Here is a 22,450-nt window from a genome sequence, read left to right as displayed (position 1 = left end):
GAATTATGGATAAAGGTCAATCAGTGTAAAACTATTATGAAGAACATTCAGGGCAACATGAATATTCATTAGTGACATGATTTTTAAAGAAAGTAACAAAAGTGAGACAGCATGTATATATCCTTGCGTTTATGCAGATTTGCAACTTTTAGAAATTTAGAAGATTTTACAGAAGCAGCTCTTGAAAATGTAAATCTTGGAAACTACAGTGAATTCCATTTCTGCGTGAGCAATATTTGCTCATGCAAAAATGTGGTAAGCAATTGCAAATTAACTTTCCTACAATGTATTTTCCCAACCCTTATCAGGAGTAAATTTCCATTAGTTTCCTGTGTGGGAAGAGATTGGACAGGAGTTGGTGAAAAACCATAAACAAGTTAGTTGTAATTGTGATAAGACTCACAGAGCATTCCATCTCTGGAGTTACTACTGCTGCCATAATTCCAGCCCCTTTATGTAGATATGCATGAAGGTAGCAAAGTCAGAGCCTTGCAAGAACTCCAATGCTGACATAATAGGGGCCCTAACATAATCAGAAAGGCTAATAGCAAAGCTCTGATATGATCAGAATGCTTTAATAATGTGTGATCTCCCTGGATGGCACCAAAATGGACAAGCTGGTTTTATACAGGACGTGTAGATTTCCGAAGCATCTGTGTCTTGGACTCGTGCAAATGTTATAAACTTCAACACTCTGTTGCTTTGTCTACTTCTCCTATTTGCCCATCTTTCTGAATCCTTTCATCTCTCTTGCACACATATGTCTTGCATCTCCTCATTATCCCCTCCATTTCTCCCTTCCTCATACCCCATCTTCCTTACCTTTCTTGCGCCCTTCTTTCTCCCCCTTTATCCTTTTCTTCTTCTTACGCCTTCAATCTTAGGCCAATCTTTACTCCCTCACTGTCTCCCTACACCTTTTCTTGTCTTCTAACTCAAATTCCCACTCTCTCCTTCTAAATCCTTTCCCTTTCTCCCTCCTGTTATTGCTTCCTCAATGTTGTTTTACAATTTTAGGTCTCTCCTGGAAGATCTGTTCTGTACAAAACCAGTCCTTACAGAGGGCTTTGGTTCCACTGTTTGCTTATGATCGGATGACTTTCTGTGCCTCAGCTGCTTGATTCTTACTCAATGGCTGTCTTTCCTCTCCTTGTGTTTGCCCCTCTTCTAGAGCACAGCTGTTTCTCACGGTTTCTGGCTGAATGAGCAGCAGCATCCCACTGATTACATTAAGGGAACTATTTTTTAGAAATGTTAAGCACCGCATGGGACTGCATGTGTTTTCTTGTTGTCTTTTCCGTGTGCTGCTTTCCTCCTCACTCTCCCACCCTGCGATCTCTGTGTTGTTACCCCAAGCTTATCTATTGTTTGCTCTGCCCCACCCTGTCCTGCTCAGCCTTTTTTTCTGCTTTTTTAATTTTCTTGCCACCTCCTCCTAGCTACTACATTGCTCACCCATCCCATCACTGTGGTGTGTCGCTTGGTACCCCACACAGAGTGTCTTTCCTCTCTACTCCTCTTTTGGGCCCCCTCCCCATTTCTTTTAATTATTTTCTTTCCGATGGGCCCAGGAGCTGCAATTTGATACTCTGTTGCTCCTATCTCTGTAATGCACTTTCACACACTTTAAGAATGTATATTGTTCCAATATTGAATAAGTAAATTAAAAGTAAAGAAAAAAACGGTTGCTACTTCAGTGTGCAAGAATAGTAATGCACGTGGCATGCATCTTCTTGCTGGAACTGGTCACTTTTTTGTTGTTTTTGCAGATGCTGTTCAGCTTTGGCAACAAGCATTGGCAAAGCCAAAAGTATGTCTACCACTTTCAAGGTTGAAACCTATATCCTTCGACAGTACTTGTTTCATTCTGTTAACCTTCGTCCCCGACGACCACCACCTGTTCTTCCTGGCCCTCTCTACTACAAGAAAGCAGGTAATTCCAAGGACTGGCGTCTTAATTAGCCTGTTGCCTCCATGCAGGAGGCGATGGACGCCGCTTGGATCTACAAAGCCCCTCATCACATACGCCCTTGCATGAATGTACCCAGGCACACATATATCCCTGCTAACACAATAGTAGTCTGCATCAACACAGTAGCTGAGCAACAGAATAAAGTCAATATCATCATCATTATCATCAATGTAAGATTGTTATCATGATAAAGTGAGAAGTGTTAGGGCAGGTTTAGTCGATGATCCTTTAATACTTACATTAGAAAGGAAAGAAGGACAGCAGCATGACGTGTACAACAACAAGGCAGAGCAGAGACATATAGAATTCCAAGAGGGTTTAGCCTATGCCAAGTTCTCCTCATCTCTCTCTCTCTCTCTCTCTCTCTCTCTCAGAGGCCACACTGTACATTGTTCTGCCCCTTCAGTGATAAGAACATTTGTCCACAGAGCTTTCAAAACTTGGGCTTCACAGTCCACCATCCATGCCTTCAAAGTTTCACTAGAGGAAACTCATGCCAGGCAATCACACGTTTTGTAATACATATTTACATATTTTCAGACAACCCAGCTGTTCTTCTAACTAGGAATATGCATTCTAGCTCATTGCATAGAAAGTTATAACATATTCAGCACAATAAGTGAACTGTCCTCAAGTCTTGGGGGCAATAAGGACCTCTTCTGTATTGGAGTACTCAAGTTTCTATCCCTTTGCCAGAAGGATCTTAGCTCCTTTCTTCAGAGGACAATACGCTGCCTAGACCCCTACACTCTTTTTGCCACCACAATTCCAAGAATTATATCATACATCACACAAACAATTACTAGGATATACTCAATAATTGGAAATGGCATACACTACAAGATAATATAACCCAGACTTAAAAAAATGGCAATCTATACTCTAGTGAGAGAATGACCTCTCACTAGAGTGCACATGATTACAACTGACACAATTAATGAGTGCTGGTGAAGCGGTTCAGGGCTGGACTGGGAACCCACAGCAGCCCTGGCAAAGTTTGTCAGACCAGCCCCCATAGGGTGCATAGCAAGCAAGCCTGGCTACTACAATGGGTCTTGGGGGAGAGGAAGGGAGAGGTTCCCTCCCCAAGAAAATTTTGAAGAAAATGGCACATCCTACAACACATTTTTCACTATGTATCCAATTGTATTCTGTTTTAAAGCATAGTAAGGGATGACCTTACAGTGGAAAAGGACATGCCAATATTCATTAGGGGTCTTCAGTATTTCCTTCCCATCACCTTGTAACAGTTGCTCTCATCGCTCCATAGACCCTCTCTCACATGTATTTAATTTGTTCTATAGTGCCTCTCTTACCAGTGAAGGGTGTTGGAGCACTTTACATCACACACACCTACAGAGACAATGAATCATACTTTTCAGTGTATAGAAAATGTTGACAAAGGGGACTACAAGGTGTAGGGTTCACATGTCATCCATACTGATAGGCATTGTTAAGAGTGCTTGATCAAGGAAAACATAAACTCACAATTCTGAACGTAACACAGTGGTTGGGGTTGACTTTACTAATGACAATTTATACCCGAACAAACCCTTTTCAGCAAAATTAAGATCATCAAAGACTGGGAAAAAGCATAGCTTACTCATCAGTAGCATGCAGTTTCCATGCAGCTCTTTGATAGCAGTTCATAGCACACTGCGCTAGGTTAAGATTGTGATTTATGAAATGCATAGTAACAATAGGAGCTCTATGACAAAAGCACTATCCCACTGAGCTATGCACATAAAATACTATTCTGTGATCTGCAAAATAAATGTTCTTTGCAGCAGGCATATTAACCTTCTGTGCTACCTTAGATGAGCCGAAACTGCCACGAGACAAATCTCCGATCTCTTTCCAGCAGCTACATTAATCACCAGATAACTTTGCACCTTTATTGTTGCCTAACAATTGTTGGCTATACAAGGAACTCAGCAGTTTCTTTAAAACTGCAGCACAGTTTCAAAACCAGCCCCCCAGTAACAAAAACTGCCCACATCATTCCAGCCTCCCGGGGAAATGCCCGAAGCTGCTGGCCAGTCCTTGGTGCCTACTCCATCAAATAAACAGCCCCTCCAAAAGACTACTTTCTGGTACAATGACTTGAAAATCAGCTGTACTTTTAGCAGTGTGGCCTGAGCATTCACCCTTTCAATCTACCTTCTGTTGGTACCACCAGCTTCTCCTTGTGCACTGGGTGAGCTGGTGCAAAATAGGTCAGTATCCTGGGACCGCCACCCCTGCACACCCCTAGTGATACGTGACTCTCCTACACACTAAAAGGAAAAATGCTGCAAAACACTCACAATCACACGGTACAGCTGTCTACGTATGTGCTTCACCAGAGCGCCTCTTGCTACCTATCTGTTGCTTATCTCTCCCTCCTGACTCTTGCCCCAGCAGGGTGCTGGAAAAGACGTGAAAATTGTATTGTGCACCACACCTAATACCGCCCCTGAAGGGACGAAAAAACAGTGTCTATATTATTTTTGTGCCCTTTTCACCCGCCTCATGCTTACCATCCTCATCTTTAATGCACCATGGCCGAGACTGCCAGGGGCAGAAAACCCACTTGCTGCTAGGGCCTCTCACAGGAATAAAAGCAAGCACCGGCGAAGCCAGTAGGTGTAGGTTTCATATTCTAATGATTCTGGAAAAGTGAGGCATATGAGAGAACAGCCAGCAGGAGTAGACACAGAGAATTACAGTTTTAAAGTAGTCCCTCTTGCAGTTCAGTGCAAGCATTTGAGTGGAATTGGAAAATATACCCAAACAGCATAATATCATTAGGTAAGGTACGAATACTACACTGGGCTGAGCCAAAATTTGGTTGACAAAATCTCAAGCCTATGGCTGAGGGAGGCTGGTCAAAGACTGCCAAAGGCTGAAAGGGTTAGACACTCTGCAAGTATTATCAGAATTAGGTGCTTTTGGCAGTTGCACCCTCGAAACCTGAAGGGATGGAAGCCAATTGCATGGGATGTGGTGGGGGGTCGTTGCAGAGGGACACCCTGAGGCACGCGGGATTGGAAAGGCCACGCTGGCGTAGCACAAGCCCCTTTACCTGAGATGTGTGTATGGACGGCAAGGCACCATAATGTCTTCCTGCCCTTTCTTTCCTGCAAACATTGGGTATCCACGTGTCGAATTCAGGCTTCTATATTTCCCCACCATAGTGCCCTCTGACTTCATGTCTCCAGGGTGGGGATAGTTTTATAAGTGAAGCACACAGCTACCTTCACCCCCCACAAACAGTTGTATCTATCATTCCCGATCCTCTTAACTAGCCTAAGCAGGTTAATCTTAAAGAATAAAATATTGAACTCTCACTGCCAAAGGGAAGAACGGGACCTTGACCCAGGCTCAAGGACCCCTTCCCATCCCAGGACAGCTTATAACACACCCTGCATTAACCTCCACATCATGGATTAATATCACTGTCCCCCCTCCTGGACCTTCTTCTTGCTTCCAGCCCGGCTGCCTGTTCTGCCAGCCTTTCACTACTTTGTTCACCTATAACACATCCAAGAACGGGGGTTCTTTTTCTTCCCTTGCTACAACCATTTTTACAGGAATATACCCCTGCTTGACCCGCAAGCTCTTGCCTCTGTTAGTCAGGGGAATAGTAGCTTCTACAAAGTATTAAGTGTACATATCACTCACCACATGAGTACCAGTAGACCAGGGCGACCTATTTTCTCATTACAGGTACAAAACATCTTCAGTGGATGTCAAGTATGCAACTTCCCACCTGGAGCTAATGTTCTTCCCATCTCACACTAAGTTACTAACTGTTTCCTGGTGAACGTTCTCTCTCATAGAACCCTAAATATTACACTGCAGCTTGGAAAGGCAACACCTAAATACACAGCCTGGACACTTCATCTGAATTCTACAAAACGTTTCTCCTGGGGTCTTTGCAATATTGGTGTTCATAAGAATACACTTTGTTGCTCTGGATCTGCGTAGATCTTGCTAACTTGCTGTTTTAGCAAATGGTGATCTCAGGACCCTGCAGTTTTGTGATATCACTAAATGATGATCAAGTTGGTCTGAAGATCCCATGTCTACTTTAACCCCCATTGAAAAATCTATTATTTGCAGGTTCCTAGCCCTCAAAAGGTTCTCAAGCCCTTCTATCAATTCTTCAGTGGTCTGTTCGTGGGTGAAAGTTAGATTAAGTGAGAATATGACATAAATGTTGTGTCTAAATTGCCCAGACAAAAATATCATTCCGCTGGGTGTAGGTTTTTACTATTAACTCCAATACTTTTGGCTCCATAGTTCTGAGTTCACCTCGGGGTTTTTATCCACTTACAGAAACCCCCTGCCCCTTTATCTCACTCTGGCAGGCTCCTGGTGTCTCCGTCTCTGACAGTTTTTCTGTGTCTTTCCGCTTTGTTTGCTTTCCCTCTCTTGCACTCAGTAAATGTCTGAGGAGGAAAAATAGGTGCCGGTGGCACCCACCAACCACCCGCTCATATTAAGCACTGGCACTCTGCATGCCACAGCCGAAAGCTCCACATTCCTCACATGCCTGGTCAACTTGTGCCTACCTCCAGAGGGATCCCACTTTCTGCTGCAAGGGCCTCATTACGAGGTCTCCGAAGTAGGGCTGGTAATTCCGCACAACCACAGTTAATGATGCCAAGGTCCCCTTAATTCTGCGATTGTGGAATTAATGGGGATTCTGGGTCGAATGCTGAGAATCCACTGAGAGATGAGGAATCCGTAATTTGGTGTCTGCTATCCCAGTAATTCCTCATTCTTTGCTACATTTCCCCCCAGTGATTTTCACTGTTTTCAGCGGTTGAAATCTCCAGAGGTATCATGCGAGATCAGCAGTGACTCCGTGGACCTCACAAGCCTCATAGAGCAGTGTTAGGAGAAGCCTGTCGCAGTGTTTCCGGCGCCCCTGGTAATTACATGCCTCTGGCAATGAAGGCCTCAATGTCAACAAAGCTGACAAAGCAAGACAAACTGAACTAAGTGATGCTGTTTTTACTTAGTATTTTTAAAACTGCCTCTTTAATACAGACACCAACTATGTGAAAGGAATACTATACATGATCAAGCTTTGGCAGTACCTGTTTGTTTCGTCACGGAGTTGGTATTGACCTTGTGCTTCCTCTAGGTGAGCATTGCTGCTCCCGGTACTGTACTTCCGCGTGTGTGCGCGCGCGCGCAAAGGAGCATGTGTACACCATTTGCATCTAACCGAGCTCAGCAGCACAGAGGAGTCAACACTCGATTCCCATTCAGATACTGGTCTCTATGCTCAGACAACAACCAGTTATTAGCATTGCGTTACTAAAAGCAGTGACACAACCAATGGGTCTTGCCTGTGAGAGCTACTGGCTTTGGCAATGATTCCGAGCCATGCTGTACAGCAGCAGGGCCGCGTTCCCGCATGGTTCAAAATAATAATAAAAAAAGCGCTACGCCACAGCCAGTCTTAATGTGCTTCTTTTCTTTCTATTAAAGCATGGAGTGGGTTTGGGGATGAGGCTACTTGGAGGAATGGGGTGATGGTTCTGGTAAGGTTTGTGAGAGAGAGGACATGTGAGAGAGAATGAGGGCGGGCTGGGGTGGCAGAGGCAACAAGCTGACAACAGCGGGTGGGTGAGTGGGGATGAGGCAGCAAGCTGACAACGGCGGGCTGGCGGGAGGGACTGGAAGAGCAAGCTGGCACACTGAGGGGGGGGGGGGGGGGGGAAGGGCGGGCGTGGAGGAGCCTGGTGAGCAAGCTGACAACAGAGGGCAGGCAAGAGGGACTGGAAGAGCAAGCTGGCACACTGGGGGGGGGGGGGGGGGGGAGGGGGCATGGAGGAGCCTGGAGAGCAAGCTGACACACAGAGTGGGGTTTGGGGGGCCGAAGAAGCTTGGAGTGCAAGCTGACAACAGAGGGCAGGCAAGAGGGGCTGGGAGAGCAAGCTGTCAAACTGAGGGGGGGGGGGGGGGTCGTGGAGGAGCCTGGAGAGCAAGCTGACAACAGGGGGCAAGCAAGAGGGGCTGGGAGAGCAGGCTGATCAGAGCAGGCAGGCAGGAGGGGCTAGAAGGGAAAGTAAACAATAGAGAACAGGCAACAGGGACCTGGAGAGCAAACAACAGCTGAAGGCATGGGGGGTTGACAGAGCAAGCTGGGGTGGGTGAGAGGGGCTACTGAAGCAAGCTTACAACAGGGGGTGAGCCGGAGAGGCAGCACGCTGATAGCAGGATGTGAGCAGGATGGCCTGGGAAGCAAGCTGGCAATGGAGGGTGGGCGGGATGGTTTGGAGCAGCAAACTGACAACAGAGTGGGTTAGAGGGGCTGGGACAGCAGGCTGAGAATGGGGGGTAGGTGGAACAGGATGGGGCAGAAGGCTGACATTGGAGGGTGGACAGGAAGGGCTGTGGAAGAAGACAGACAACAGAAAGTGAGCAGGAGGTGATCGTGAGCAAGCTGCCAATGGAGGGTGGGGTGGCTGAGGAAAGCAAGCAGACAGCGGATGGTATGGCAGGAGGGCTGGTGAAGCAAGCCGACAATGGAGTACAGACAGAAGGGGGCGGAGAACAGGCTGACAACAGAGGGTGCGTGGAAGAGTATAGGGAAGAAAGTTGGCAACCAAGGGTGGTTGAGAGGGGATATGGCTGCAAGGTGACAAAGGAAGGCGGGCAGAGGGGCCTGGTGCCACAAGCTGACAATGGAGGTTTAGTGGGAAGAGTTGGGATAGCAAGGTGACAATGGAGGGTGGGTAGATGGGCTGGAGGAGCAAGGTGACAGTGGAGGGCAGTGTTGCAGCTATGCTGTCTGTCATCTGGGCGACAGAGGTCCACGGTACCTTGCGTGGTTCTGAAGTTCCCAGGTGTCATAAAACACCACAAGAAGCCTGCAGCTGCCAGCTCACTTATCTGGAACTGCCTTCTCTTGTGTTCCCAACTCTCTTGTTGCTTCTCCTCTCCCCTCCTGCTCCACATGGCACTCACCTCTCTAAGAGCTTGCAGCTGCCTTTTAAAGCTACACCACATGTAGTCCTGTTCTGGTTTTTGCTTCCTTTTCGTTTCACACCATGTCTTTCTCTTCCTTTTTTCTCAATTCATTATGGTTCATATCTCGTAATGTTTGATGTAATTTCCTTTTCCTATTCTTTTGCTGTCTACAAGCTTCAGTCTGGTGGGAGGGTGTGTCACAACAAAGCTGAGTGCCTTTGGTTTTTTTCCTCACTCCCTCCACTTGCTGATCCTGACTATTGGATCCAGAAGATTTCAATTTTTGGGTTTCTGGTTCCTGATTTTGAAGCCTTCATGCAACAATGAGAGTTTTGGTTACCTTTGGCTTTATCCTCTTAAGAAAGTAGCAGCTACACAAAGGCACTTGCCTACCACACGTACCAGTGTGTGATGACATTGTGGCTTTAGGAAATGATCACCCTCGGGCAGCGGAGTACCCAGATATGGATGGCGGGTAAGCCCCCTTACCTGAACAGGCAGCCAGGACGGCATGAGGACGCACAAATGGAAGGTGTGCGGAAGAAGATGGAGAAGCACACCAACTACGGGTGGTGGGTGGGCGTTAGGGGAAAGGGAAGCATAAAGACAACCAAGTGCAGGTAGGAGGGGATTGCTAATAACACAGACAATGGAGGGTGGGCAGAAGGGGCTGAGAAAGCAAACAGACAATTTAGGGTGGGCAGGTGGGCAGAGAGCAAATAGACATGTTGGTGGTGAAGAAGCAAGAACACAGGGAAGGTGGGCGGGTAGAAGCAAGAAAGGCAGTTGAAAGAGGAACAGGGAGAGGCAAGAAGTACATGATGGAGACAACTGGAAAACCCATGCACTCTCATAGTGTGCCTAAGCTTATAGAAAAAGTAGAGCCTGAAAAATAAGTAGTGGAGGAACAGAAATAATGCATTCATTTTCCAAGGGAGGGAAAAACTCAAGAGGAGGAAGAAAAGCCTGCAGAAGCTGGCAAATAGGAAGCAAGTAAACAAGAGTGACATTTAACTAAACCAGTGATAAGCAATGAGCGGGCACTAGGACCACTGTAAGCTATCAGCATGACTCGCAACAGTCAGCGCATGCACTGTCATAGTCAAGATATAAAAATATAGAAGTACTGGTCAGGAAATATATATAGAACTGTGAGTCTAAAATAATAAGAGCAGAACGAAGGAGTTTTGATATTGGCGAATTAAAAAATATGAGTCCAGATGAGACGTTCGGATGCTGTTCATCACAAATATTTTCCGTTGTCAGAGAATAAAATGTCAGCTTAACCCCTTCGCTGCCAGGCCTTTTCCCCCTCCTGTGCCGGGCCTTTTTTTGCCTATTTGGGGCAGTTCGCGCTTAGGCCCTCATAACTTTTTGTCCACATAAGCTAACCAAGCCAAATTTGCGTCCTTTTTTTCCAACATCCTAGGGATTCTAGAGGTACCCGGACTTTGTGGGTTCCCTTGAAGGAGGCCAAGAAATTGGCCAAAATACAGTGAAAATTTCGTTTTTTTCAAAAAAATTGGAAAAAGTGGCTGCAGAAAAAGGCTTGTGGTTTTTCCCCTGAAAATGGCATCAACAAAGGGTTTGCGGTGCTAAACTCAGCAGCTTCCCAGCTTTCAGGAACAGGCAGACTTGAATCAGAAAACCCAATTTTCAACACAATTTTGGCATTTTACTGGGACATACCCCATTTTTGCAGTTTTTTGTGCTTTCAGCCTCCTTCCAGTCAGTGACAGAAATGGGCATGAAACCAATGCTGGATCCCAGAAACCTAAACATTTCTGAAAAGTAGACAAAATTCTGAATTCAGCAAGGGGTCATTTGTGTAGATCCTACAAGGGTTTCCTACAGAAAATAACAACTGAAAAAGAAAAATATTGAAATTGAGGTGAAAAAAACATAAATGTTTCTCTACGTTTTACTTTGTAACTTTTCCCTGCAATGTCAGATTATCGAAAGCAATATACCGTTACGTCTGCTGGACTGGTTGCAGGGATATATAGGGCTTGTAGGTTCATCAAGAACCCAAGGAACCCAGAGCCAATAAATGAGCTGCACCCTGAAGTGCGTTTTCATTCTATACCGGTATAAAGCAATTAATTTGCTGAAATATAAAGAATAAAAAATTGCTATCAAGAAAACCTTTGTATTTCCAAAAAGGGCACAAGATAAGGTGTTGAGGAGCAGTGGTTATTTGCACATATCTGAATTCCGGGGTGACCAAACTAGCATGTGAATTACAGGGCATTTCTCAAATAGATGTCTTTTTTACACACTCTCCTTTATTTGGAAGGAAAAAATGTAGAGAAAGACAAGGGGCAATAACACTTGTTTTGCTAATCTATGTTCCCCCAAGTCTCCCGATAAAAAAGATACCTCACTTGTGTGGGTAGGCCTAGCGCCCGCGACAGGAAACACCCCAAAGCGCAACGTGGACACATCCTAAATTTTGGAAAAAAACAGAGGTGTTTTTTGCGAAGTGCCTACCTGTAGATTTTGGCCTCTAGCTCAGCCGGCACCTAGGGAAACCTACCAAACCTGTGCATTTCTGAAAACTAGAGACCTAGGGGAATCCAAGGAGGGGTGACTTGCGGGGCTCGGACCAGGTTCTGTTACCCAGAATCCTTTGCAAACCTCAAAATTTGGCTAAAAAAACACATGTTCCTCACATTTCTGTGGCAGAAAGTTCTGGAATCTGAGAGGAGCTACAAATTTCCTTCCACCCAGCGTTCCCCCAAGTCTCCCGATAAAAATGATACCTCACTTGCGTGGGTAGGCCTAGCGCCGGCGACAGGAAACACCCCAAAGCGCAACGTGGACACATCCTAAATTTTGGAAAAAAACAGAGGTGTTTTTTGCGAAGTGCCTACCTGTAGATTTTGGCCTCTAGCTCAGCCGGCACCTAGGGAAACCTACCAAACCTGTGCATTTCTGAAAACTAGAGACCTAGGGGAATCCAAGGAGGGGTGACTTGCGGGGCTCGGACCAGGTTCTGTTACCCAGAATCCTTTGCAAACCTCAAAATTTGGCTAAAAAAACACATGTCCCTCACATTTCTGTGGCAGAAAGTTCTGGAATCTGAGAGGAGCTACAAATTTCCTTCCACCCAGCGTTCCCCCAAGTCTCCCGATAAAAATGATACCTCACTTGCGTGGGTAGGCCTAGCGCCGGCGACAGGAAACACCCCAAAGCGCAACGTGGACACATCCTAAATTTTGGAAAAAAACAGAGGTGTTTTTTGCGAAGTGCCTACCTGTAGATTTTGGCCTCTAGCTCAGCCGGCACCTAGGGAAACCTACCAAACCTGTGCATTTCTGAAAACTAGAGACCTAGGGGAATTCAAGGAGGGGTGACTTGCGGGGCTCGGACCAGGTTCTGTTACCCAGAATCCTTTGCAAACCTCAAAATTTGGCTAAAAAAACACATGTCCCTCACATTTCTGTGGCAGAAAGTTCTGGAATCTGAGAGGAGCTACGAATTTCCTTCCACCCAGCGTTCCCCCAAGTCTCCCGATAAAAATGATACCTCACTTGCGTGGGTAGGCCTAGCGCCGGCGACAGGAAACACCCCAAAGCGCAACGTGGACACATCCTAAATTTTGGAAAAAAACAGAGGTGTTTTTTGCGAAGTGCCTACCTGTAGATTTTGGCCTCTAGCTCAGCCGGCACCTAGGAAAACCTACCAAACCTGTGCATTTCTGAAAACTAGAGACCTAGGGGAATCCAAGGAGGGGTGACTTGCGGGGCTCGGACCAGGTTCTGTTACCCAGAATCCTTTGCAAACCTCAAAATTTGGCTAAAAAAACACATGTCCCTCACATTTCTGTGGCAGAAAGTTCTGGAATCTGAGAGGAGCTACAAATTTCCTTCCACCCAGCGTTCCCCCAAGTCTCCCGATAAAAATGATACCTCACTTGCGTGGGTAGGCCTAGCGCCGGCGACAGGAAACACCCCAAAGCGCAACGTGGACACATCCTAAATTTTGGAAAAAAACAGAGGTGTTTTTTGCGAAGTGCCTACCTGTAGATTTTGGCCTCTAGCTCAGCCGGCACCTAGGGAAACCTACCAAACCTGTGCATTTCTGAAAACTAGAGACCTAGGGGAATCCAAGGAGGGGTGACTTGCGGGGCTCGGACCAGGTTCTGTTACCCAGAATCCTTTGCAAACCTCAAAATTTGGCTAAAAAAACACATGTCCCTCACATTTCTGTGGCAGAAAGTTCTGGAATCTGAGAGGAGCTACAAATTTCCTTCCACCCAGCGTTCCCCCATGTCTCCCGATAAAAATGATACCTCACTTGCGTGGGTAGGCCTAGTGCCGGCGACAGGAAACACCCCAAAGCGCAACGTGGACACATCCTAAATTTTGGAAAAAAACAGAGGTGTTTTTTGCGAAGTGCCTACCTGTAGATTTTGGCCTCTAGCTCAGCCGGCACTTAGGGAAACCTACCAAACCTGTGCATTTCTGAAAACTAGAGACCTAGGGGAATCTAAGGAGGGGTGACTTGCGGGGCTCGGACCAGGTTCTGTTACCCAGAATCCTTTGCAAACCTCAAAATTTGGCTAGAAAAACACATGTCCCTCACATTTCTGTGGCAGAAAGTTCTGGAATCTGAGAGGAGCTACAAATTTCCTTCCACCCAGCGTTCCCCCAAGTCTCCCGATAAAAATGATACCTCACTTGCGTGGGTAGGCCTAGCGCCGGCGACAGCAAACACCCCAAAGCGCAACGTGGACACATCCTAAATTTTGGAAAAAAACAGAGGTGTTTTTTGCAAGTGCCTACCTGTAGATTTTGGCCTCTAGCTCAGCCGGCACCTAGGGAAACCTACCAAACCTGTGCATTTCTGAAAACTAGAGACCTAGGGGAATCCAAGGAGGGGTGACTTGCGGGGCTCGGACCAGGTTCTGTTACCCAGAATCCTTTGCAAACCTCAAAATTTGGCTAAAAAAACACATGTCCCTCACATTTCTGCGGCAGAAAGTTCTGGAATCTGAGAGGAGATACAAATTTCCTTCCACCCAGCGTTCCCCCAAGTCTCCCGATAAAAATGATACCTCACTTGCGTGGGTAGGCCTAGCGCCGGCGACAGGAAACACCCCAAAGCGTAACGTGGACACATCCTAAATTTTGGAAAAAAACAGAGGTGTTTTTTGCGAAGTGCCTACCTGTAGATTTTGGCCTCTAGCTCAGCCGGCACCTAGGGAAACCTACCAAACCTGTGCATTCCTGAAAACTAGAGACCTAGGGGAATCCAAGGAGGGGTGACTTGCGGGGCTCGGACCAGGTTCTGTTACCCAGAATCCTTTGCAAACCTCAAAATTTGGCTAAAAAAACACATGTTCCTCACATTTCTGTGGCAGAAAGTTCTACAATCTGAGAGGAGCCACAAATTTCCTTCCACCCAGCATTCCCCCATGTCTCCCGATAAAAATGATACCTCACTTGTGTGGGTAGGCCTAGCGCCCGCGACAGGAAACGCCCCATTAGCGCAACGTGGACACATCACAGAAAATAGACCTGTTTTTAGCAAAGTGCCTACCTGTAGATTTTGGCCTCTAGCTCTGCCGGCACCTAGGGAAACCTACCAAACCTGTGCATTTCTGAAAACTAGAGACCTAGGGGAATCCAAGGAGGGGTGACTTGTGTGGCTGGGACCAGGTTCTGTTACCCAGAATCCTTTGCAAACCTCAAAATTTGGCTAAAAAAACACATGTTCCTCACATTTCTGTGGCAGAAAGTTCTGGAATCTGAGAGGAGCCACAAATTTCCTTCCACCCAGCGTTCCCCCATGTCTCCCGATAAAAATGATACCTCAATTTTGTGGGTAGGCCTAGCGCTCGCGACAGGAAATGGCCCAAAACACAACATGGACACATCACATTTTTTCATAGAAAACAGTGCCTACGTGTGGATTTTGGCCTCTAGCTCAGCCGGCACCTGGGGAAACCTAGCAAACCAGTGCATTTTTGAAAACTAGAGACCTAGGGGAATCCAAGATGGGGTGATTTGCGGGGCTCTGACCAGGTTCTGTTACCCAGAATCCTTTGCAAACATCAAAATCTGGCTAAAAAACACTTTTTCCTCTCATTTCGGTGACAGAAAGTTCTGGAATCTGAGAGGAGCCACAAATTTCCTTCCACCCAGCGTTCCCCTAAGTCTCTCCATAAAAATGGTACCTCACTTGTGTGGGTAGGCCTAGCGCCCACAAAAGGAAATGGCCCAAAACACAACGTGGACACAACATATTTTTTCACAGAAAACAGAGGTGTTTTTTGCAAAGTGCCTACCTGTGGATTTTGGCCTCTAGCTCAGCCGGCCCCAGGGGGGGGGGGGGGGGGGGAAATGCCCTAAAATAAATTTGACCCCCCACCCTCCCAAACCCCCCCTGCCGAGGTGCGACCCTTGCCTACGGGGTCGCTACCCCTGCGTGACATTGGCGCCAAAAAACAAATTCCCGGTGCCTAGTGGTTTCTGCCCCCTTGGGGGCAGATTGACCTAAAATCGACCAATCTGCCCCCAAGGGGGGCAGAAATGGTCTAAACACAGTTTGCCCCCCAGGGGAGCGACCCTTGCCTGATGGGTCGCTCCCCATCTCTAAAAAAACAAACATACAAAAAAAAAAACCACACAAATTTTTTTTGCCCTGGTGCCTAGAGGTTTCTGCCCCCCCGGTGGCAGATCGGCCTAATAATAGGCCGATCTGCCCCCAGGGGGGGCAGAAATGGCCTAAAATAAATTTGCCCCCCGAACACCCACCCCCCCCGGAGCGACCCTTGCCTACGGGGTTGCTCCCCCTGCGTGACATTGGCGCCAAAAAACAAATCCCCGGTGCCTAGTGGTTTCTGCCCCCTTGGGGCAGATTGACCTAAAATCTACCAATCTGCCCCCAAGGGGGGCAGAAATGGTCTAAACACAATTTGCCCCCCAGGGGAGCGACCCTTGCCTGATGGGTCGCTCCCCATCTCTAAAAAAAACCAAACAAACAAAAAAAAAACACAAAAAAAAGATTTGCCCGGGCAACAAGAGGTTTCTGCCCCCCCCTGGGGGCAGATCGGCCTAATAATAGGCCGATCTGCCCCCAGGGGGGGCAGAAATTGCCTAAAATAAATTGGCTCCCCGAACACCCACCCCACCCCACCCCCCCCACGGAGCGACCCTTGCCTACGGGGTCGCTCCCCCTGCGTGACATTGGCGCCAAAAAACAAATCCCCGGTGCCTAGTGGTTTCTGCCCCCTTGGGGCAGATTGACCTAAAATCGACCAATCTGCCCCCAAGGGGGGCAGAAATGGTCTAAACACAGTTTGCCCCCCAGGGGAGCGACCCTTGTCTGATGGGTCGCTCCCCATCTCTAAAAAAACAAACAAACAAACAAAAAAAACAAAAAAAAAAAAAAAATTGCCCTGGAGCCTGCAGGTTTCTGCCCCCTCTGGGGGCAGATCGGCCTAATACCAATAGGCCGATCTGCCCCCAGGGGGGGCAGAGATGGCCTAAAATAATTTTGACCCCCCCACCCCTACCCCCCCCCCGGGGAGCGAGCCTTGACTACAAGGTCGCTCCCCTTGTGTGACGGCCCAAAAAAAAGATCCCTGGTGCCTAGTGGTTTCTGCCCCCCTTGGGGGCAGATTGACCTAAAATCGGCCGATCTGCCCCCAAAGCGGGCAGAAATGGCCTAAATACATTTTGCCCCTCAAGCGGAGCGACCCTTGTCCAAGGGGGTCGCTCCCCATCTGTAAAACAGAAAAACAAAAAAATCCCTGGTGCCTAGTGGTTTCTGCCCCTCTTGGGGGCAGATCAGCCGAATCAAAATAGGCTGATCTACCCCCCCAGGGGGGCAGAAATGGCCTAAAATAATCCCCCCCCCCCCCAGGGAGCGACCCTTGCCTAAGGGGTCGCTCCCCTTGCGTGAAATTCACGCAAAAAAAAAACTCCCTGGTGTCTAATGGTTTCTGCCTCCCTTGGGGGCAGATTGGCCTCATCAAAATAGGCCAATCTGCCCCCAAGGGGGGCAGAAATGGCCTAAATATAATTTGCCCCCTAGGGGAGCGACCCTTGCCTAAGGGGTCTCTCCCCACCTAAAAAAAAAAGAAAACATAACAAAAAGAAAAAAAAAGATCCCTGGTGCCTAGAGGTTTCTGCCCCCCCTGGGGGCAGATCGGCCTAATAATAGGCCGATCTGTCCCCAGGGGGGGCAGAAAAGGCCTTCCCAAAAAAATGCCCCCCCTGGGAGCGACCCTTGCCAAAGGGTCGCTTCGTTGCGTGACATTCATGCGCAAAAACAAACTCCCTGGTGTCTAATGGTTTCTGCCCCCCTTGGGGGCAGATTGGCCTTATCAAAATAGGCCAATCTGCCCCCAAGGGGGGCAGAAATGGCCTAAATATATATTGCCCCGTAGGGGAGCGACCCTTGCCTAAGGGATCGCTCCCCACCTAAAAAAAAAGAAATCATCACAAAAAAATTAAAAATAAAAAAAAAGGTCCCTGGTGCCTAGAGGTTTCTGCCCCCCCAGGGGGCAGATCGGCCTAATAATAGGCCAATCTGCCCCCAGGGGGGCAGAAAAGGCCTTCCTAAAAAAATGCCCCCCTGGGAGCGACCCTTGCCCAAGGGGTCGCTCCCTTTTGCCAATGTCAAGGGAAAAAAAAATAATCCCTGGTGTCTAGTGGGGTTTCAAAAGCCGGATTGCAAGCAATCCGGCTTTTGAAACCTGTGAGAGACTTCAAAGGGAAGGAAATACATTTCCTTCCCTTTGAAGCCTCTCGGGGCCTCCCCCATGGGATTGAAAAAGAAATGCAAAAGCATTTCTTTTTCAATCGCGCTGGAAGCTCTGCTTCCAGCGCGATGGGGGAGACCCTGTGACTAATCAGCGCGCGCTCGCGCGCTGATGTCACAGGGGGGGTTGGGGGGGTCGGGGGTGGGAGGGGAAGGGCTTCCCCTTCCATCCCTGACTTGGGGGGGTGGGGGGGAACCCCACAGAGGGAGCGCTAGCGCTCCCTCTGGGCTGTGTGCCGAGGACGTAGTGGTTACGTCCTCGGCACAGCAGCACTGTGCCGCAGGACGTAACCACTACGTCTGCGGCACAGAAGGGGTTAAAAGCATGGCAGCCATATATAGCATCACTTTAGAAAAGTGACTTCAAAGTTCTATGCAAACTGTAATGGCCTGAAATGTGGTTGGAATTGCCCCACTGAAGATATAGCAGTCCTGTGTACTCTTTAATCCTTTAACAGTTTCGTTCTGAAATAATAATTATTTCTAATTCCCAGTATGGCAGCTCTGCTCAGAAGTGCCAGTACTATTCCTTTACAGGTACAGTAGACCTACTAAGAAATATTGCTACTCTCTGATGTTAGTCACAGGGGCAATGTTAAGAAGTCATGGTACTGTCCCATTCAAAGAATGCCAACTTTGCTGAGTAGTGTTGTAATGCTCCTATTTAAGGCATAGCAGCCCTCTTGATAAGCCAAAACAGATTTTGCCCCCCCACACAAGTATAAGCAATGCCTGCCCAAGAGGGAAATTTTAATTTCAGACCATGGAGTTCAGTTGCCTGCCCTCCCCATTGTTTTTTTTAACAAGTTGAAGAATCATGCTATGATGCACAACTTTACAAAACTTCACATAAATCCCATCTTCATACTCAGCCCATAAAAGCTGCTTATTGTGTACAAAAATGAGCTCAACTGGTCTTGTCGATGTCTGTTAAGGAGTAGCCCTTAACAACCAAACCATAGATTGGCTGACATTAAAAAATCAATAAATCATACCACTGTAAAACCTATGAAGACCAGAACTAAAATATAGGTGTATGCATCTGATAATAACCATCATCTGACTTTTCAAATGGCTTTGGGTGGCATAAAGAGCTATTGGCCAAACACAAGGAAAAGAGGTTTGTAAGTGTGGCGCTCAGACAGACGGGGCTTCTATTCATCTGGGGTGCCACTTTTTGGTATACCTGACGTGCCCTTGCATAAGGAGCTGGCCCTGTGTTAAAGAGCGCACTGAAATGTCCCAAATGGAAATCATCATCTATATACACATTTTCAGTCGATCTGGAGGTGACTGCTGTACTGGATGTGGTGGCTTTCTCTCCATGTGTTTAACACTGATTAGGGAAATACAATCAACTGTTTATAAAGAACTTCCTGGCCACCTGAACATCAATCAATACATAAACATATAGGTCTGGACCAGGAGAAAGATTCTTGAAAGTCTGGGATCAAACTTTACTGTGCATAAACCCGCTACAATAGTTTTTCCAGCCACGTACATTACAAACCTGCTACTAAAATGGCAGACAAAGAATAGATATCAAGGTTTAAAGGAACCGAAACTGAACTGCTGAACCCGGCCTCACCTATGAAAGGCAAAATCAATATCACCTCCACTATGGATACTACTCTTTAAAAAAACTCTCTAATGTCTTAGAGCTTGCGCAACACACCAAAACTAACACCAACATCATGCAACAAGACATTGCTGGTATTCTCTCAGATCTCAAGTGAATGTTTGAGATAATTACAGAAACTGAGAGTAGAGTATGCAATTTTGAAGATGACTCTGAAAACAAAGGTTCAAGCGACTCAAAAGTAAAGTGCAATGATATGCAGAAACAATAGCCGAATTTGAAGATAGAAATAGATGAGGAAATCTGCTTATTTTTGGTATCCCTGAGGGTAGGGAGCATAAGGAGGGTTTGTGTGGGTTGTTCTTAGAAAAACTGGTCTGAAAACAAACAGGCATTATGTTCTTCTATGATTTTTAACTGAATAGAGCGCATCGTTCACTAATCCACCGCTCCCAAAGACTTAGGGCCATATGTACGAACACTTTTTCCCATAGACACAGAATGGGTAAAAACCTTTGCTACATCTGGCCCTTAATACCATACCATCTCTGAGTCCTAGTGTTTGCACCTAAGGTATCCCCGCAAGTGGAACTGATTTAGGAATATATGAGAAAGCAGAAGGTAATTTCTTGAGTGGGCAAAAGGATCAGTGCAGTGCAAGACTAATCTAGAAACACTGTACAAACCTGGAAGGATTTTTTGGCCCAGCAATCTAAGGTGCATTCCTTATATTTGCCTTTTTCCTTTGCAGGGCTGGTACGCTTCAGTATCACATTCAAAGGCAATTTTTCACTGATCCTAAAGCCTTAGTGGCATTCCTTGAGAATACAGAACAGGCGGAAATGGTCATGGACATATTTAAACCAAATAATGTTGGATGACGGGATAATGATGGCTTATATGTGTTTTTGATAGAAGTGCTCAGATTGTTTTTTCCAGCTGCCATGCTGGCGACTGTAGAATAAGGTTTACCCAAGACACTTTGAGTAACTAGGCATCTACAGACATAGTTTATTTGCTTGAAAATTATTCAACATGAAAAGTTTCATATGGAGCCTCTGAGGTACTCCCTTAACTGAAATCAATAAGCTACTTCAGCCCTGGGTGCTGCCTACCCTCTACTGGAGTTTTCCCTGGACAAAATTGAATACCAGTAGAAGTTAGATAAGGTCCTAATAGTGCAGTTTGTCATGCCCTTCGGCCTCGTTGCTCTATATGGTTATGAAACTCCGCAGTGACTTGCAGTAGTCTTATAGTGTACAGCAGGAGGTACTGTAACCCTTCTATAATTGGTGGCTGGGTGCATCACAAGTCACCAATTATAAAGAAATTAGAGATAGGCTTTTATACAGAGAATACGTAAAGCAGGCAAAGCTGAGATTGGTATGATGTCCTTCAGAACTCCTGGGGTGAAAAACATCCCAGTAATTCACTTTTTACCCATCTATACGTTTATGTTGTGTATCATTCCCCCCACTCCCCCTCCCACCCTCCCACACACACTCACGCAAATGATCTGCCCCTGCTTTCATGTGGTATGCTTTGGCAGAGGAGTAATTGGGAAGCCATACATAAAATGGCATTTGTTGTGTATCCATGCATCAAAGGTTAAAAATGTTAATCTGCCAACTTCAGATGTTCCTCACACCTTCCTTCATAGCCGTCACCAGCAGGGGGCTACAAGGAGGGCCGATTGGCACCTGTAAGTGAAAATACGACTCAATTCCACAGGATGTGAGGCGCACCAATGGCAAAATTAGAATTTTGCTTGTGTTCCGATTATCCTCATACTGCTCCTAATTTTAAATGTGCTACCCTTTGTCCCAGCTTATTTATTTGGAAGGAAAGGGGTTTGTGGTGCAATACCCACATACTGGCTACACTTATTCGCGAGGTTTGCAATGAAGTTCAGTCTCGGATCAGTGTAATTCTCCTTCCGGTTTCCCACACTGCAAATATTCTGTGCAAATTTAGACACAATTGAGCCTGGGGGGTGGGGGGGGGCATTTACCTCGCAGAACCCAACATTGAGCACGACATCAAAAAGGCCCCGCATGCCAGAGAACTGAGCATTACCATCTGCCTGCGGTTTATATATAGACCATTTAATATGCTACATCAAACCTCTACATCCCACACACCACATACCATTAAATTAGGTAGGAGCGACAGCTGTTATTTACAGTGCTTATAAATGACAAAAATGGTGTGATTATTCAGAATGTAAAAAATAAGTTATCATTAAATTGTATCTTGGAAGTTAAATGGCAGATTACACTAGGGGGCATCGCAAAAGTTCTCATTTTGTTGATCTAATATCTGTAAAACACCCGGCAGGCCCAACCTGACGTCAGCAGGTTACACACATTCCCGGAAGCAGAACATCAACCAACTAACTACGCTATCTCGCCCGTAAACTAGGAAATGAACTGCGGTTCTCAGTACGTGGAAAGCGCTGCTAACCTGAGCACAGGGGTGACCGATTACATAGATGCAATATTTAGCACTCTCGCTTTGGTGGGTCTATGTATGAAATTTCATAAACACATTTTGATAACAACTTTTTTAACAACATCTTTTACCATAGCCTTGTCTCGACTTTCCATTAACACATTTTTATCTAATATCGTTTTTTTTGTGCATTCTATCAGTATGTGTTTTTGAATCCCGTTTCTGTTGCATATAGCTTCACGCTCAACATCCTTGGTAAGGGAGGATCCTCGGAACTAAGTATTCCCAAATAAGGTTCTCTCTATTAACCAAATTGATGTGGGAATTCGCCTCTATAACGTGTCCATACGTCATGCCAAACACACGGTCTTTCAAGTATACGTCATTTTTAATTAACTTTAATATGTTCTTTGGTTGTAATTATTTTTTATTTGCTTTACATTTTAAATGCAAACAAGTGATGTTACAGACTTAAAGAAGGGCATAAAATATTTCTCAAAAAATCTTTGCTCATAGTAAATCAATCTAACTCGTGAAACTGTGTTGCCCACTAAAATAAATAGTTTCAGACATAATTGAGTGCTTGTGCCAAAATCGTCGTTATTGTAAAATATGCTTTAGAAAAAAAAACGATTTAGTAAAACTTGTTTAGAAAAACGATTTTGTCACGTGCTATTGTTTGGTAAGTTCCATTAGCATGAAGATCT

At 46.2% G+C, this 22,450-nt stretch overlaps 1 protein-coding gene across 1 annotated transcript in view; it reads right to left on the bottom strand.

Moving 5' to 3' along the window:
• The window catches only part of LOC138266018 (cytosolic purine 5'-nucleotidase-like), a 289,639-nt gene that overhangs the window by 160,555 nt on the left and 106,634 nt on the right, over positions 1–22,450 (bottom strand). The window lies entirely within an intron of this gene.

The sequence above is a fragment of the Pleurodeles waltl genome, chromosome 11, assembly GCF_031143425.1.
Source record: "Pleurodeles waltl isolate 20211129_DDA chromosome 11, aPleWal1.hap1.20221129, whole genome shotgun sequence".
Taxonomy (NCBI): Eukaryota; Metazoa; Chordata; class Amphibia; order Caudata; family Salamandridae; genus Pleurodeles; species Pleurodeles waltl.
Note: the sequence above shows the minus strand (reverse complement) of the source record. Positions and strands in the feature narration are given on the sequence as shown.